Source organism: Bos taurus, chromosome 7 (genome assembly GCF_002263795.3).
Source record: "Bos taurus isolate L1 Dominette 01449 registration number 42190680 breed Hereford chromosome 7, ARS-UCD2.0, whole genome shotgun sequence".
Classification (NCBI taxonomy): Eukaryota; Metazoa; Chordata; class Mammalia; order Artiodactyla; family Bovidae; genus Bos; species Bos taurus.
Window position 1 is genome coordinate 63,882,394 of NC_037334.1, and position 17,615 is coordinate 63,900,008.

General features: G+C 38.6%; 1 long non-coding RNA gene across 1 annotated transcript in view; it reads left to right on the top strand.

Moving 5' to 3' along the window:
- The window catches only part of LOC132345775 (uncharacterized), a 242,927-nt gene that overhangs the window by 166,416 nt on the left and 58,896 nt on the right, over positions 1-17,615 (top strand). The window contains exon 2 of the long non-coding RNA XR_009495323.1: positions 15,802-15,934. This is a non-coding gene — a long non-coding RNA (uncharacterized lncRNA). The remainder of the gene's footprint in view (positions 1-15,801; positions 15,935-17,615) is intronic.

Genomic DNA, 17,615 nt, shown 5'->3' on the forward strand with positions numbered 1-17,615 from the left:
ACAAATTTTTTGTGTGAAAACCTTATTCTGAAATTTATATGAAAATGTAGAGAATATACAATATTTGAAACTGTATTGAATAATAACAAATCAGGTGAATTGTATTACTTGATATAAGCCACAGTAATCAAGACAGTATTGTGTTATATAAAGATACATAGGTTGAGGCAAAGTAGAGTTCAGCACTAGAATGGTACACATATAATAAGTTGCATAGAAACTTCAAGGCAGTTCAGGAAAAAAAATCTTTTTAAACAAATGGTGCTGGAATAATGGGATAAACATATGGAAATACGAATCTCAACTTTACATCATCCACAAAATTAATTTAGATAAATTATAGACCTAATTGTAAAAACTAAAACATTAAAACTTTTTTGAAATAAACATGGAAGCATATATTTATGATCTTTGAACAGGCAGAGGTTTCTTGGAGTGAAAGAAAAAGCTACAGAAAAAAGATACCTTGAATGTCACCAAACACTACCTCTACGCAGCAAAAGAAAATTAAAAGTTTAGCTACAATATGGGAGAGAATGTTTACAGTATGTATTTTACAATAAACTTGATCCAGAATAAATAAGGAAAAAGCCAATAATAAAATCACAAGCAATTTTTATACAATGAGGCAAAAGATCGAACACTTCACCAGAAAAGATGTATGAATGGTGAATATGAACATGAAAAAGAACTTGATATCATTAGTTACCAGAGAAATGCAAATTAAAACCATAATGTAATACCACTTACTTGTTGCATCAACAAATGCTGTTGACAGTGTGAAGTCGTACAACTCATGTATTGCTCTGGGAAGTAGGTATGTAACAAGACATGCACTTTAGAAAATAGTTTGGTAGTTTCTCCTTAAGTTAAACACATTTATAGCAGCTTTATTAATAATCAGGCAAAAATCATTAGTTAAAAACAGACAAATGATTATCAACAAGACAATTGGTGAACAAATTGTGTTTTATTCATAGAATACTCCTCCGCTACATAAAGGCAACTCACTACTGATACAAGGAATAATATAGATGCATATAAAAAAAAAATGATGTTGAACAAACCAGTAAGAAACAAATGAGGGGATTTCCCTCGTGGTCCAATGGTAAAGATTCTGCCAGTTAATACAGGGCACACGGGTTCATTCCCTGGTCCAGGAAGATCCCATATTCCGCGGGGCGACTACGCGCATGCACTGCAACTACTGTGCCCATGCTCTAGAGCCCGTGCTCCATGACAAGAGAAGTCATTGCAATGAGAATACACGTGTACTGCAAATAGAGAAAGCCCGAGTGCAGCAACAAAGACCCAGAACAACCAAAAATAAAAATAAAGAAAATCTTTAAAAAATGTAAGTGAAAGTGAAGTCGCTCAGTCGTGTCCTACTCTTTGCGACCCCATGGACTGTAGCCTACCAGGCTCCTCCCTCCATGGGATTCTCCAGGCAAGAGTACTGGAGTGTGGTGCCATTGCCTTCTCCACGGGATCTTCCCGATCCAGGGATCGAACCCTGGTCTCCCACATTCCAGGCAGATGCTTTAACCTCTGAGCCACCAGGGAAGCCCTTAAAAAAAACAAACAAACAAACCATTTTTTACATAAAAAAATGTAAAAACAGAAACAAATGAGAACACACTATATAATTTCATTTATCAACGTTCTAGTCCATAATGATAGAAATTGGAATCATAGTTGCTTGTGGGATGTGGAGTGAGTAGAAGTGGATATGGGGGAATTTTTAAGGTAATGGGAATATTTAATATCTTGATTGTAGGTTTGGTTACATGGGTGTATGTATATATTTGCCAAACACATGTAATGGTATGCTGAAATCTGTACATTTTGTTTCATGTAAACTTTCTCTCAGAGGCAGGTGTAAATGTATCCTATATTTCTTAGCTTTATATACTTGGCAATATAATTTATCTTTCTGTGCATTACTGTCTTCATCTCTTTAATGAATTGTTAAAACTTATAACTATACATCAAGTGTTTAGTGATTTTGGGCACATTATTGGCACTGAGAAAATGCATTGCATCATCAATGCAACTAAATTTCCAAAAAGCCAAATATTTGCTACAATCAAATAAGAGTCTTGACAACTTTTGTACATTCTCCTTTTATTACCTCCCCTATGCATTTGCTTTTGGGCATCTTCTCTATTGGAACTTAATCATTGATGATTAAGGAAAGGCTCGCTCCCTACAAAGTGCTAATATGATCTTGAACAAATCCCTTTACTTTTTTCAGCTTTAGTTTTCTCATTTTGTTTCTCATGCCTTGCTGTATATTAAGAATCACTGGGTGAGATTTTCGAATCACACTGATGCTTGTTTCCCACCCTCAGAGATGCTCATCCAGTTGATCTGGTATGGGAGCCAGACATTAGTGTTTTTTAGATCCAGGGGTTTGAATGTGGTGTCAGAGTTGAAAACACCTAGATCAGGTGATCTTTAAAGACCTCTGGTTTAAAAAAAAAGAAAAAGACCTTTGCAGCTCAAATGGGAGTCTAAGCTGTGAACATTCAATTATTTTGTGAAGGCACATTTTTAAAATGTTGTTGCTATTTGTATTATTGAACTATAGTATGCTTAGAGCACAGAATTTCTAACTGGACATCAACACTGCTTTCTGTTGCCTCATATCCATCCTTTTCAGATATCTGCATTATCTCTCTGGGCCTTTAAAATATTAGACTTCTTAATTTATGATCTTATTTATGGTCTTCAGTCTAAACATATTCACCTACTATCATTGTTGTTTAGTTGCTCAGTCGTGTCAGACTCTTTGTGATACCATGGACTTCAGCCCACCAAGTTCCTCTGTCCATGGAATTTTCCAGGCACGAATACTAGACTGGGTTGCCATTTCCTTCTTCAGGAGATCTTCCTGACCCAGAGATCAAACCCTGGTCTCTGTGTCTCCTGCTTTGCAGATGGATTCTTTACCCTTGAGCCACTGGGGAAGCTCATAAAACCCAGCATTTACTTATAAAAATTAGTTGCATTCATGGAGAAAAAAATATCAAACTTTGTAAATGATGTAAAATGTTACTAGTTGTTTTTTATTTGAGAAAAACAGATCAAACCAAAAAGGTTTCATTTTCATAACACCCCCTTATATAACAAATTATCAAACACATTTGTACATATGGGTAAACTATCTTAGCATATCTTTATAAGTAACCTAAAATCTGGTTTTTTTCTTTTTTAATTACTGTTATTTTTATTGTCCTTGTACGTGAATGAAAGCCATGATCTTAGTCATCTGGAAAGACAGAACTGGGATACTGGAAATTCTGAACACAATCTCTCATCCTTCATTGCTCAGTGCAGAAAGTTGGCTAGAAATTTGCCCCTCATAGCTATTGTGTGTACTGCTGTATCAGCAAAGTAAGGAAAAGGAAATCTGATATAAAACCTTCTGAAAATGCAGAGATATTTCTTTTTAATCTGGAAATTGCAGATGAAAAAACAGCTTCATTCTTTTCTTTCCACATATAATAAGGTATTCAACTAGGGTAGAGGCGATGAGGTCACCAACTGCATTACGAATAGCTTGGTCAGGGGGGCTGATTCTTACAAGGATGATGACTTAGTCACATTTTTAAAGAGAGAAAAGAATGGGATCCCAGGATTGCTCGTGAAGCCCCTTTCAGTTCAAAGAAGCTGGGCTAATGCTCCCCACCAGTGATAAATGATTTGCTGTTGTCCAATCTTCTTGACTGGCTGATGGTATAATCTACAGCTCAGAAGTCTGTAAAGAGGGGACATTTTTTGCTCTTATATGGGGAAAACTAAGAGAGTAAATCCTATGATGATTGAAGTCAGTGATATCTCACTCCAGCCATCTTGGTCTATTCAGTAATGTGACATATTTCACTTCTACTTAATTTTGATTGAAAAATTCTATGCCTTTTCATAGAAATTCCTTCATTCTTCTTCCTAGTGCCTTACTTCTTGTGCTTAGCACAGAAACTATGCCAAATCTTTCACACCAGTGCCTAGTAAAGAGGAAAAGATATCTTTCAATGTACATACCTATGAGTTGGTTAAATCATGACTTTTTAAAAAGTCCTTCCTTCCCACCTGACATGAAGCATTTGTCGAGAGATTTATAACCGTGCCTCTTCTTCAATACCTGAGATGTTAGTAACTCTCACTATTTCATAGGCTGTGTTTATAATTTTTGGATAGGTTTTGGTATTTCCACCTATCAGTTGTATTCTGTTCTCTGAAACCATATTCTAAAAATCTAAGCACTCTTCAATATGACAGAAAGCAAAGGAGAAAAGGAAAGATAGACCCATTTTAATGCAGGGTTCCAAGGAATAGCAAGGAGGGATAAGAAAACTTTCCTCGGTGATTAATGCAAAGAAATACAGGAAAACAATAGAATGGGAAATAATAGAGATCGCTTCAAGAAAATTAGAGATACCAAGGGAACATTTCATGCAAAGATGGGCATAATAAAGGACAGAAACAGTATGGACCTAACAAAGCAGAAGATATTAAGAAGAGGTGGCAAAAATACAAAGAAGAACTATACAAAAAAACTATATCTGGGTTATACAACCCAGATAACCACAATGGTGTGATCACTCACCTAGAGCCAGACATCCTGGAATGTGAAGTCAAGTGGGCCTTAGAAAGTATCACTACAATCAAAGCTAGTGGAGGTGAAGGAATTCCAGTTGAGCTATTTCAAATCCAAAAAGATGATACTGTTAAGGTGCTGCACTCAATATGCCAGTAAATTTGGAAAACTCAGCAGTGGTCACAGGACTGGAAAAGGTCAGTTTTCATTCCAGTGCCAAAGAATGCTCAAACTACTGCACAATTGCACTCATCTCACATGCTAGCTAAGTAATGATCAAAATTCTCTGAGCCAGGCTTCAACAGTACATGAATCATGAACTTCAAGATGTTCAAGCTGGATTTAGAAAAGGCAGAGGAACCAGAGATCAAATTGCCAACATCCATTAGATCATTGAAAAAGCAATAGAGTTCCATATAAAAACATCTACTTCTGCTTTACTGACTAGCCCAAAGGCTTATTCTGTGTGGATTACAACAAACTGGAAAATTATGAAAGAAATGGGAATACCAGACCACCTTACCTATCTCCTGAGACATCTGTATGCAGGTCAAGAAGCAACAGTTAGAACTGTCCATGCAAAAAAAGATTGGTTCCAAATCGGCAAAGGAGTACATCAAGGCTGTATCTTGTCACCCTACTTACTTAACTTACATGCAGAATACATTGTGCAAAATGATGGGTTGGATGAAGCACAAACTGGAATCAAGATTGCTGGGAGAAATATCAATAACCTCAGATATGCAGATGGCACCACCCTTATGGCAGAAAGCAAAGAAGAACTAAAGAGCCTCTTGATGAAAGTGAAAGAGGAGAGTGAAAAAGTTGGCTTAAAACTCAACATTCAGAAAGCTGAGATGTGGCATCTGGTCCCATCACTTCATGGCAAATAGATGGGGAAACAATGCAAACAGTGAGCAACTTTATGTTTTTGGGCTCCAAAATCACTGCAAATGGTGACTGTAGCCATGAAGTTAAAAGATGCTTACTCCTTGGAAGGAAAGCTATGAGCAACAGAGATAGCATATTAAAAAGCAGAGACATTACTTTGTCAACAAAGGTCCATCTAGTCAAAGCTATGGTTTTTCCAGTAGTCATGTATGGATGTGAGAGATGGACTATAAAGAAAGCTGAGCACCGAAGAATTGATGCTTTTGAACTGTGGTGTTGGAGAAGACTCTTGAAAGTGCCTTGGACTGCAAGAAGGTCCAACTAGTCCATCATAAAGGAAATCAGTCCTGAATATTCATTAGAAGGAGTGAATGTGAAGCTGAAACTCCAATACTTTGGCCACCTGATGTGAAGAACGGACTCATTGGAAAAGACCCTGATGCTGGGAAAGATTGAAGGCAGGAGGAGAAGGGGATTTCAGAGGATGAGATGATTGAATGGCATCACTGACTCAAAGGACATGAGTTTGAGCAAGCTCTGGGAGTTGGTGATGGACAGGGAAGCCTGGCGTGCTGCAGTTCATGGGGTCGCAAAGAGTCGGGCATGACTGAGTGACTGAAGTGAATTTTAAGTATTAGGTAAACAAGGTAACTGTTTTCAAGGTCTTTTCGTTATAGTAAATATCCTCAGGTTCTTTGATGTTCAGTCATTTGCTACGTGCCATGATTTTTTGCCCATCTGCATCCTGGACACTCTAAATAAATGAACTCTAGTTTCTCCAAAGACCCTGTGAAGTATTTCTTGGAATTTAGGACTGTCTGCAATGTGTTGCCTGAAAACCAGAAATGGAATGAGATTTTCATTTACTTGTTTCAGGACACTATTGTTTATTGCCCCTTTAAATCTTTCTTGGAGGAGGGGAGAGAATAAATAAATGGCTGTTGTTCTGTTTAACACAGCCTTAGATTGCATTAGCTTTTTTTTTTTCTTGGCAGCCTCATTTTTCCTGTTCAGTGAACTCAATCTCTATGGCTGGTTAATTCTGTCACTTGAGAGTGTGATTCAAATGAAGGCAGGCTGAATGCCAGGCCGTCCTGCAGTCATAGTCCACAGCTCTCTTTCCTGCCCATCACGTCTATAGACCCTTGGTTATAAGAGAAATTGAGACATGCTTTATTTGTCCAATTGCCTCAAATGGCAATCTTGAGGCCATAGAAAAAAATGAGCTAGTTTTAGCTATTTGGAGCAATAGTTCTCATCTGATCAGAATGGCTGGATGACCTAGGATAAGTGTTCTAGCAGGGCTTTTGGAAGTTGCTGTAAGGATTAAATTGACACAGAGCACTCCCCTTACCCATATCAATGTTCAGGAATAAATATCGTTGTTGTTTTTTTTTTTAGAGCTAGTCAAACTGCCAAACATTTCGGATGTTGTTTAAGTGTGAGAATTTCAACTGTCCTTTCCTTTGTCTTCTGCATGGAATTGTTTTGAGTACGGAAATTCACTTTCTTTAACTGTTACCTGACTTTTAGACATGCATTTCAGTCCACACTAGTTTGAAGCACAGAGGAGTTTTATTGTTGAATGTATTCTGTTATTTTTAGTAATAAACATGGAGATGGATGGAGTTTAAAAAAACAAAGATTGGAATTGTGAAATCATGTTTTGAACTAGAGGATAATGATCTAAGATCTTAGTATATTAAGCTATTTGAGCCATCCAGCATTGTGCTAAGAGGTCCTCACCAGTGTTCAAACCCATAGCAACATTGCTAAACCTGTGACCTTATCTTTGATTATTTTACTATTATCTGTCATATTTGAGCAAGGTTGCGGTGTGGTTGGTGGTTGTTCAGTCTTTGGATCTCAGGTCTGTGTTGTAAATACTCACTATGCACATCTCTCCCATCTTCCTATGGGTAGTACACTTCCCCCATTGACTGTAGCACTCCTTGTCGGGTTTGAATACAGTCAAAAACAGTTCTCCATATAGCATCACAGATGGTTACTGATAGTTGACATGGGGATGAAATATCCTCATTTTAGCCTAACACTCTAGAGCTAGACCACCTGAGTTCAAGTTCAAGCTCTGCCTCTTTTTCAGCATATTATTTATGATATTATACATATTTCCTCAGCATGATTTATCTGTCTCAGTTTCCTCATCCACAATATGGAGATTATAATAGTACCTACTTCATAGAGTTGTTGAAAAGATTAAGTGAGATAATGTGAAGATGCTGGAGCAGTGTCCACACAGTTAGTTCTTAATAAATGGTAGCTTTCAAGTGAACTCAACAGCCCATTTCTTCAGCTCATTCCATCCCATGCAATATGACCTTCAGATATAGTAGTTAAAAACTTATTTGATAACTCACAGCTGGATAATGGGCATTAGGAGTGATATTTGATAATTACAGATGTTCAAGTGTGTGTTTGTTTGTGTCATACTTGATTCTTCTGTACCTTTGAGGAGATGAATCAAGATGGAGAATAATTTATATTTTTTATAATTTTCTATTTTAGTATTTGAATTAGACCCTTTGGTAAACATGTCACTAAAATATCCTTTCCAAAATGGGCAGTGATCTGGCTAATGATAGCACTTAGCCATTAACCTGAATTTCTTCCCTCTTCAATTCTATTTACAGAAGTACAGAAAACTCACCATTTGCTCAAGGAAGCAGGTATCAGTTATGCTGATCTTTCTGTTGGCATTTGGATAGCTCTCTCTGTGTTTCTGATTGACAATGGCAACCTCTGTCCCTATGACTGTCTGCCTGTCTTTAAAGCATTTATGTGCTCCATTTCTGCATCTGTTGCTGAGGTGCTGCTGCTACTCTTGTGAATATAAGCAAGGTGGAAAGTGTGTATGTGTGTGTGGGGGGTGTGATTTGTAGGTGTGCATTTATGTGTGTGCATGGACAAATGAAGGCTTCCCTAGTGGCTCAGATGGTGAAGAATTTATCTGCCAATGCAGGAGTCGTGGTTTGAATCCCTGGGTCAGGAAGATCCCGGGGAGAAGAAAATGGCAACAAACTCCAGTATTCTTGCCTAGGAAACCCCTGAGCCATGGGGTTGCAAAAGAGTCGTACATGACTTAGTGACTAAACGTCAGTGGACGGACACACAGGTTGTACATGTTGAGGACTATAAAGATACTGTGTGCCTATGTAGTGTCTGTGGGTGGAGGGAACACTTAACCATGTGTGTCTCTGTCTCTGTGTTTGCACATGTGCACCCTTGAGACTATAAAAAACAGTCACTCCTCTAGTTGATGTTTTCTTTAAACAACCTGGTCCTAATCCCATATTTTTTTCTCCCTTTCCCTCTCCTTTTTCTAGCTCCTCTCTATCACTTTTCCTCACTCATCTCTGTAAGTTTTGCCCTCTTGGGCAATTACCACCACTTGGTGATCTGTACTGTACCCTCATTCTCTTAGAGCCTCTGTGTGTATACCTGCAGAGGGACTCACAGGCTGGATCTGCTTGGTTTCTCAACAGTTCTATGCAAGATAGCTCATGTTTACCCAGGGCGTATATCACTTTAGGCTTTCTTGAGAAAAACATGCCTCAAATCTTGAATTTCAGCATTTCTCTGCTGCTCCTTGACAAAGCAGTTCCTTTCTGCTAGTTCCAGCTAGGCAGATTGGATATTTGAATTATACCCCTTTTAATGGTGAGGAATTCCAGGCCAGTAATTTACAGAATCAGATTAGAACTTGGTGCTCTTTTCACAAAATCATTTATGTGGAGGATTGGGGAGGAGGGAGTGTTTAGATCAGACATGTGGAGAATATTACAGAATATTATTTTACCTTCCAGCCCTTTCCTGCCCCCTGACATTATTGAGTCATTATCCATCACAGGCCTTAGTAGAGGTCTGTTATATCAATTGATTATTTTCTCAGGGCTTCTGTGAGATGTGTATCCTTTCCTTTTTAGTAGTATTCCTAGGACTATTAAGTTCTGGGTAAAGGAGTTTTCTTTGCTTCATACTCTGTACTGATGTTGACAACCTACCCTGGAAAAATTAATAGTAATATTAATAATTGTGGCAGGTCATGAACAAAATCTGTCAGTATCACTAAATATTCATGCTTTCTGCACCCCTTATGTTCTATTTACAGTTCTAATAATTAAGCATCACAGAGTTCAGTTAGAGAAATGACAACTGAATTTATTGATGATAACAATTATGGATATGAAATTATACAAAGCACTATTTACATAATGCAAATAGGGGAATTAATTACAAACCTAGAAAAGGGAGAATGTTCTGGCTTGTCAGTGAACTCTAAGACCTATAACGTTCACACTAGGAAAGCTTTTTCTTTTTTTCTGGCAATGACATTGACCTCCAGGTATCTGTGGAAGGAAGGCTACAACTTGGGGATCTAGAGGATATAGGTTTAAGTATGACTGCTTTACATCTGACTCATGGGGTGATTTAAGGTTAAAGCTGGTACGTGACAGATGGAATGTCATTTGATTTCCACATTTTCCCCCTAGACACGGTATCATTTAAGACTTAAAAACCTCATGAGGATAGAAAAGTCAGATTTGAATATTGAGGGAGTAAAGTTATATAAGCTAATGGGATACCTTTGAAAATGTTGTCTCAGCTCACAAACAGTCCCCTTGTGACAGGGATGGATCTACCTTCTATTGGGCCATAGAACTAGGCCCCAGGCATGGTATCTAGAATTGATGTATACTCTATTAATGCTCTGGGGGTCTGGGGAAGACACCTGGCACTAGCTAGGCTGCTCAGATCTTTGGGAATCGAGCATAGAAATAAGAATTGAGAATCAGTCATTCCTTGTGGCTGTACCTATACCATTCAAACTTGGGTTATTCCACCAGGCATACTAGGTAGCAAAAAAATGATTGACTGGGGTGAGAAAGCAGCAGATTCACAGAAGGAAGCAATAAGGAAAGGAAAGCAGTGTTCCTCCTAGGCATAAAGTGCCATTGTAGCTCCTTTACCCAGTACTCCTGAGACTGTGTGTTTCTCCCTTCGACTTCCATGAAATGCCTGCGCATCCTTGAAATAAACAACTTATTTTATTGTCTTTACTTAAGATAGCTTTCACATTTGTTTATTATTAAAAAATAGAGTCCCAATAGACAAATAATTAGCCTAAGTCACAAAACTAATGGGGAGGACAGAGTGAGAGAGAACTCACGTTTCTTTCCCACCTCTCTGCAGTTTTCCCCATAGCTGCAGTTTTCTCCTTTAGCTGTTTCTTATATTCCTCAGTCCTCATCCTCTATTCAAGACCCATCTAGCCCTATCATGAGGGTGGAGCCCGCTTTGGGTTTCTCAGATCTCAGAGTTGGGGACGAGAGCATTCAGCTTAGCTTCTAGCATGTACAGATGTACTCTATCAGGATGCTCCTTGATTCATTAAAATTCTACAAGAAGGAAACGCAGCCAGCTGCCATTCTCCTTGCTCATCATCTTTCCTGGTGTCAGTCACACCTCATTGCATTTGGCAATGCTGTTGACGTGAGTGACATTAGCCAGAGCACAAATCAGGTAGCATCTGCTGAGGAGAGGGAAAAAGAAATCATAAACACATTTATAAAAGGGAAAACAGAATCAGGGTGACATCCAGGTTGTCTTTTTGATAGTCTCTGTTTTTGGGTTTGTGTTTGGAATAGATGGCTCCATTTTTCCATGTTTCAGTTTAACTGTTTCGATGGCTGTCTGTTAGTTTTATCTCAGAGGAAACTTATAATGTTGAATAGATACAGTAGGAGAGGGGTTATAATTAGGGTAACCACCTGGTCCAGTTTTTCTTGGATGATCTTGATAGCTATTTTCCCAGCATAATTTTTAGTAGGACCCATTTCCCTCTCAAACATACCCTGATTTGGATGATAAATTACTTGATTATGCTTGTAATAGGTGATCACATTTGAGGTGCTATCCATCACTGATATTTGCTGAGCACCTACTGTGCATGATGCTGGGAAAGACTTAGGACAGGAAGAGAAGGGGATGGCAGAGGATGAGATGGCTAGATGGCATCACCGAGTCAATGGACATGAGTTTGAGCAAGCTCTGGGAGATAGTGGAGGACAGTGAAACTCGGTGTGCTCCAGTCCATGGAGTTGCAAAGTCAGACACGACTTAACAACTGAACAACAACCAACAAAGTGATCAAAGGTGGTGTGAGAGGTGTGTATTTGTATGGCTGGATGTATAAATATAAGTAGTTCATGGTCTCTGCCCTTAATGAACTTCCTTCTAGTTTAGGAAAGAAAGTAATATTGAAAAATGGAACTATAACTCCAGGGGACAAAAAAATCTTCTTAAAGGTTGGACTGGAGATTGCAAGGCAGTTGCTCCGTAGTGTACTGCTCTTGTTGGAGGCATTGTAGACAAGGACAGAGAATCTGGATACAGACAGCTTGGGTTCATATCCCAACTCTGCCATTACTAGCAGTGTGACCAGGAGAAGAGCAACTCATCTATTTGAGTCTCTAGTTTCTCAGTTACACATGTAGACGATTAGGGTATCTTCCTTCTTGGGGTTTTGTGAGGATTATATTATGTGTAGATGGTGACTACCATAGTTCCCAGCGGAAACTAACACCTCAGTAGTTGAGAGTTAACCTGGGATCTGTAGCAGTGTGTCCTGAGTGAGTTAAAAACGTTTGGAATCAGCCCTGTCTCTATCATTCAACCTCTGTGACATGCAAGATAGGGCTGCACAGAGAATCCCAGTACTGTAAGGTCCTGGACTGCTACCAAGCTCCAGCCCAGCACTCAGCACTGAGATGGTTGGTAGGTAAACAACATTCCTTAGAATCATTCATCACATGTCTTCTCGACATTTTCCAATAGAGTTGTGACAGCAAGGCAAACTGTGTGCTGTAGACTTAGGAGAACAGATGGCATCAGAAAAATCTAGCATGTGAGGGAAACACATGGTATGTTCCCATCTAGCACAGGAAGGGGCAAGAACCATGTGTACTGAATTATTCCTCCTTCTGGTGGTGAAGGTGGGAAGTAAAAGGAAATAGTGGGATACCAACAGCACAGTCCTACATGGAAAAGGTCTAGAATGCTGCTTCTCTAGAATTTCTCTCTGGACCTAGAAAGGTATTCACCTTGGTTAAATGCTGTTTGAACACATGTCTCTTGGAAATGCACTAGGCACTCGTTCCACCAGTTGATTGAAAAGTGTGGGATATCTTGGGACCTTGTTCAAAGAATATGGGCTCTTTGAAGAAAAAAATCAGATATAAAACTAAAGTTATAGTACTTACTATGATCTTTTAAATTAATGACTAACTTTATTGAGTCCTATATGTCAGATCTGAGTCAAAAGCTTTACTAAGCATTGCCTCATTAAATGTCTATGGCTGCATTCTGACATAAGTGCTATGATAATTCCCATTTTGTGTATAGGGAAACTGGTTCAAAGAGGCCTAAGGATCTAAACAGCCACTAGGAGGAAAGGCCTTTTACCTGGGCAAACTTGGGTCCAAATTTTACATTCTTGATTATTATGCTGTATGATGAACTTGCCTTTAAAAGACCTAGCTAAGCAAAATATCTTTAATGATCATTGTGGTGAAGGATGGAATAATATTGAATAGAAGAAGAATTAAAATACTGAGGGCTAGAAGGGCATTTCTGGCTTGACTGACTTTTCTTCTTCTTCCCAATCTAACTTATGTAAGGCAGATGCTTACTCCTTGGAAGGAAAGTTATGACCAACCTAGATAGCATATTGAAAAGCAGAGATATTATTTTGCCAACAAAGGTTCGTCTAGTCAAGGCTATGGTTTTTCCAGTCATCATGTATGGATATGAGAGTTGGACTGTGAAGAAGGCTGAGTGCAGAAGAATTGATGCTTTTGAACTGTGGTGTTGGAGAAGACTCTTGAGTGTCCCTTGGACTGCAAGGAGATCCAACCAGTCCATCCTAAAGGAGATCAGTCCTGGGTGTTCATTGGAAGGACTGATGCTGAAGCTGAAACTCTAATACTTTGGTCACCTCATATGAAGAGTTGACTCGTTTGAAAAGACCCTGATGCTGGGAGGGATTGGGGGCAGGAGGAGAAGGGGACGACAGAGGATGAGATGGTTGAATGGCATCACCGACTCGATGGACATGAGTCTGAGTGAACTCTGGGAGTTGGTGATGGACAGGGAGGCCTGGCGTGCTGGGATTCATGAGGTCGCAAAGAGTTGGACATGACTGAGCGACTGAACTGAACTGGCCTTACAGTTGGGTAGCCAGTCTTGTTTCACAGGGAAGATCTTTTATGTTTTCTCTGGACAATATTCCAAGGTTTTAGTGATACTAAAATGCAAGAAAATGCCAGAAAATTCTTCCTGATTTTGAATCTAAAGTAGTATTATTTAGTCTAATTGGATAATATGAGTACTATTGAGATATAAGCTATTTTTGGTATATTGGCTAATAGAGTGCTTTCTCATTTTTCTTTTTTTTCTCATTTTTATTTTCATTCTTTTGTGTTTTGCAACTTTATTTAAATATAATTGATATACAGTAATATGCACATATTTAAGGTGGGGAATTTGATGAGCTTTGACATATATTACATCTAGAAAACCATTTTCTAAATGGTTTTAAGCTAAACAATTAAAATAATGAACATACCCATCATTTCCAAAAGTTTCCTTCTGTCCCTTTGTAATCCAGCCCTCTGTTCCCCATCACCAGGTAACTACTACTCCTCTCTGTCATTATGAATTAGCTTGCATTTTCTAGAATTTGTATATAATTGGGATTATACTTGCCTCTTGAGTCAAGTGTATGAAAATGCTTTAGAATGATTTTAACAAGACTTCTAAATAAGTGGTCTAGGTTATGTAGGGATGGGATGGGAGGAGGCTCAAGAGGGAGGGGATATATGTCTACTTATAGCTGATTCATTTGTTGTACAGCAGAAACTAACACAACATTGAAAAGCAATTATCCTCTAATCAAAAATAAAAAGAGAATACAGAGAAAGTTGGTATATGACAGCAGTGCTTCTCTAATTTTAGGATGTATCAAAATCACCGGGAGCAATCATTAAAACAAAAATTTCTGGACCCCCCCCCCAAAAAAAAAAGTGGTCTAAGTTAATTTTTGGCTGATCAGATGTTATATAGTATACTGAAAAGGCTATGGAATTTTCAGTTGGAAGATCTGAAAATCAGTTCCTGCTTATGTAATCTTAAACAATAAGTAACTGAGTCTCTCGAGGCCTTAGTTTTGTCATTTGTGATCTCGGGCTAATAGTTACCACTGGGCTCATTGTAAGACTGAAATAAATAACATATGAATTCTTTTTAAAAAAAAAATCTGTAAATTTAATTACTATTAACCAGGAAAGTAACGTATTTGGCAGATTCCATTCTAGAGGCATTCTGATTAATTGGTATGGTTCTACTCACTTTGTGTCTACTTTCTGCTACTGTCTTCCTGTATCATTGTATCTCTGAACAGACATGACCATTAGTTTTGGAATCGTACATATTTTCTTATCTATATAAAATTCATATTTCTATATGCTGTACTCTGCTCCTATATTTCTTGTGGTTGAAGACAAAGAGTTCGTTTGTGCGGTATCTAAATATGTATACAAGTCTGAGGAAAAGATATAGTTATTAAAATAAAGGAAAAAGGGAGAAACTCCTCACAGATAAGGCAATGAAAACAGGAGTGGAATGCTACTAAGTATCTGGAAAGTAATAAATATATTCAATATACCTGTATATGTCCGGCACTAGATTAGTTACGGGCCTTGGACTTGCCCTTGACTTTGACCTTGGCCTTGAACTTATCTTTGAACTTGGGCTTGACCTTGACCATCTTTTTATTCTTTACTTCTATTAATATTTATGATACACAGGCTCTTTGCAGACATATACGAGACCCAAGGAAAGGGAAAGAAACATAATGCCTATTCTCATTAAGTTTATTATCTTGCTTTGTCCTAGGGGGGGAAAAATGATTATGAAGTCTTGCCACATTCAATGGTAGGATGTATTAACTGCAATTTGTCATTCATCTATACTTAAAGTTTAGTTGCTTGCATATGTTTCTTTTTTTATATAAATTTATTTATTTTAATTGGAGGCTAATTACTTTACAATATGTAGCTGTCTCATAATAAAGCCATGGAGACATAAGTAGTATAGAGTTTAATGGCTGATTGCCTTGATTCAGAAAGGTGAGAGGGTCACAGCTTTACTGAGTAACCCAGAATAAGTTGTTACATTTCTCCAAGCTTATTTAGTAATTTACAAACTAACCCTCTGCCCTCCTTTCTCTGCAGGTGAACCACAAATATCAAGCCATTTTCCAATGAAGATGTATCTGTCCCAGAGTTGAACGTGCACCTGGAGCCAGAGGACTCTAAGGAGCTGGTTTTGAAGAAGCTTTGCCTCCTTTTCCCTGTCTACTTTTGGGTGAGTCACCTCATCTTCTACTAAGTGGGAATGCTTTTCCATGTTCTGCCTACCTTGAGAATGACCCAATTTTAAGATCCTGTGAGATGGATTTGAAAGCACTCCATGGATTCAAGCCTTTCTAGTTTAATGGAGCTTCAATCTGATAGCTTAGTTCATGCCTATGAAATAATGTCAAATGTTGTGGCTGTGTACTTGGAAATAGATGATTTCTTTGCGGGTTGAATAGGACAAGAAGATGGCAATGTGAATTATTCTATGAATTTGGATACCACTGTAACCAAATGTCTCCTGTGATACAATCTCTGGTAAGTGACCAAGTTGAAATGCCTGCGTAATCATCTATCAACACAGGAAACAGTCCATTCATTATGATTTGGTCCTCAAACTTCTGTTCCTCCTCCCTGTTTAGGGGAGATGTCCACGGCTCCTGGCAATAAGCCCCCAAATCTGCCTCCAGATTACAGAGTATGCTCAGCAGGGAACTGTTCCCTTGTCAACAATGAGCATTAGTACAGCAGTTGGACTGGAAGGAAAAACCTTTGTCTATTAGGAAGCCTGCCGAGCTTGGTTGCTAAGCAACCCAGTCTGAAGGCAGCAAACAGTTTGCACCACGAGGGACTCCAGGGAGGTGGGCCTGGAAAATAGGGAGAAGGGATTCCTTATTCAGAGTCAGCTGAGGCAGGAAAAGAAAAAGCACTGCCTACTACCCTGGTACAAATGAGGTCCACACATTGAACTAAATTGTGCATTTTAGCACTGGACATGTTAGTTGCCAATGCTCACAAGTAACTCTACGATTATTGGAGAACTGTGTGACCTTGGGTTGGCGACTTTCTCCCGCTTCAGGCTGTGTGACCCAATCAGAAAGCCAAGGAGCCAGGTATCACTAAGTTCTCATTTCTACCACTGCAGCCACCAAATGTGCATGTACCTCTTTCAATCGGAGACATGAGATTCAGATCTCTTATATACTGTATTTGCATGAAAGGGTGGATACAAAAGGCTGTATTACTAAACACCCCAGAGTAAATGCACTTTGTAATTTTTTAAGCTGAAGGTTCTAAGTTAAATGACTATTTCCCACTCCTAAACAGCACTAAATATTTACATAGGACAGAAAATATGCCAAAATGGAGATACAGGGTAAGTTATCTTTCATATAGCCAAGCTCTTATAGTTCCTTTCTCATCAAATATGTTCCTCACTAGGCTGCCAGCACATTTGAAAGATGCAAGATTGAGTACTTTTGGGGGAGTTAAGGCATAAACTACTCCTGAGCCACTTAGGAAGTCTGACATATCAGGTAAACATTCACTGACTCTCAGCTTATACCTGATAGCTTATTTGAACACAAAGGAATGAGGCAACTTCTAGTGAGATTTGCTATGAAAGGCACCCAGGGTTGAGAACTGGGCTGGGGTTGGCATGTGTAGGTGCTTGAGGGTTGAGTCATTACAGAGAGAAGGCACTGGATGGTAAGATTTGCAGATTACAGATAGACATTTGAAGCAGGACTTTTCTTATTTTAGTTGTTAACTTTGGACATGTTACCTAAGTTCTTTCATGCACACCTTATTCACCAGTACAGTGGGGACAAGAACAGTATTCACCTCTGAGAGATGCTACGCATTGACATATATACATTGCCATGTGTAAAACAGATGCTAATGGAAAGAAG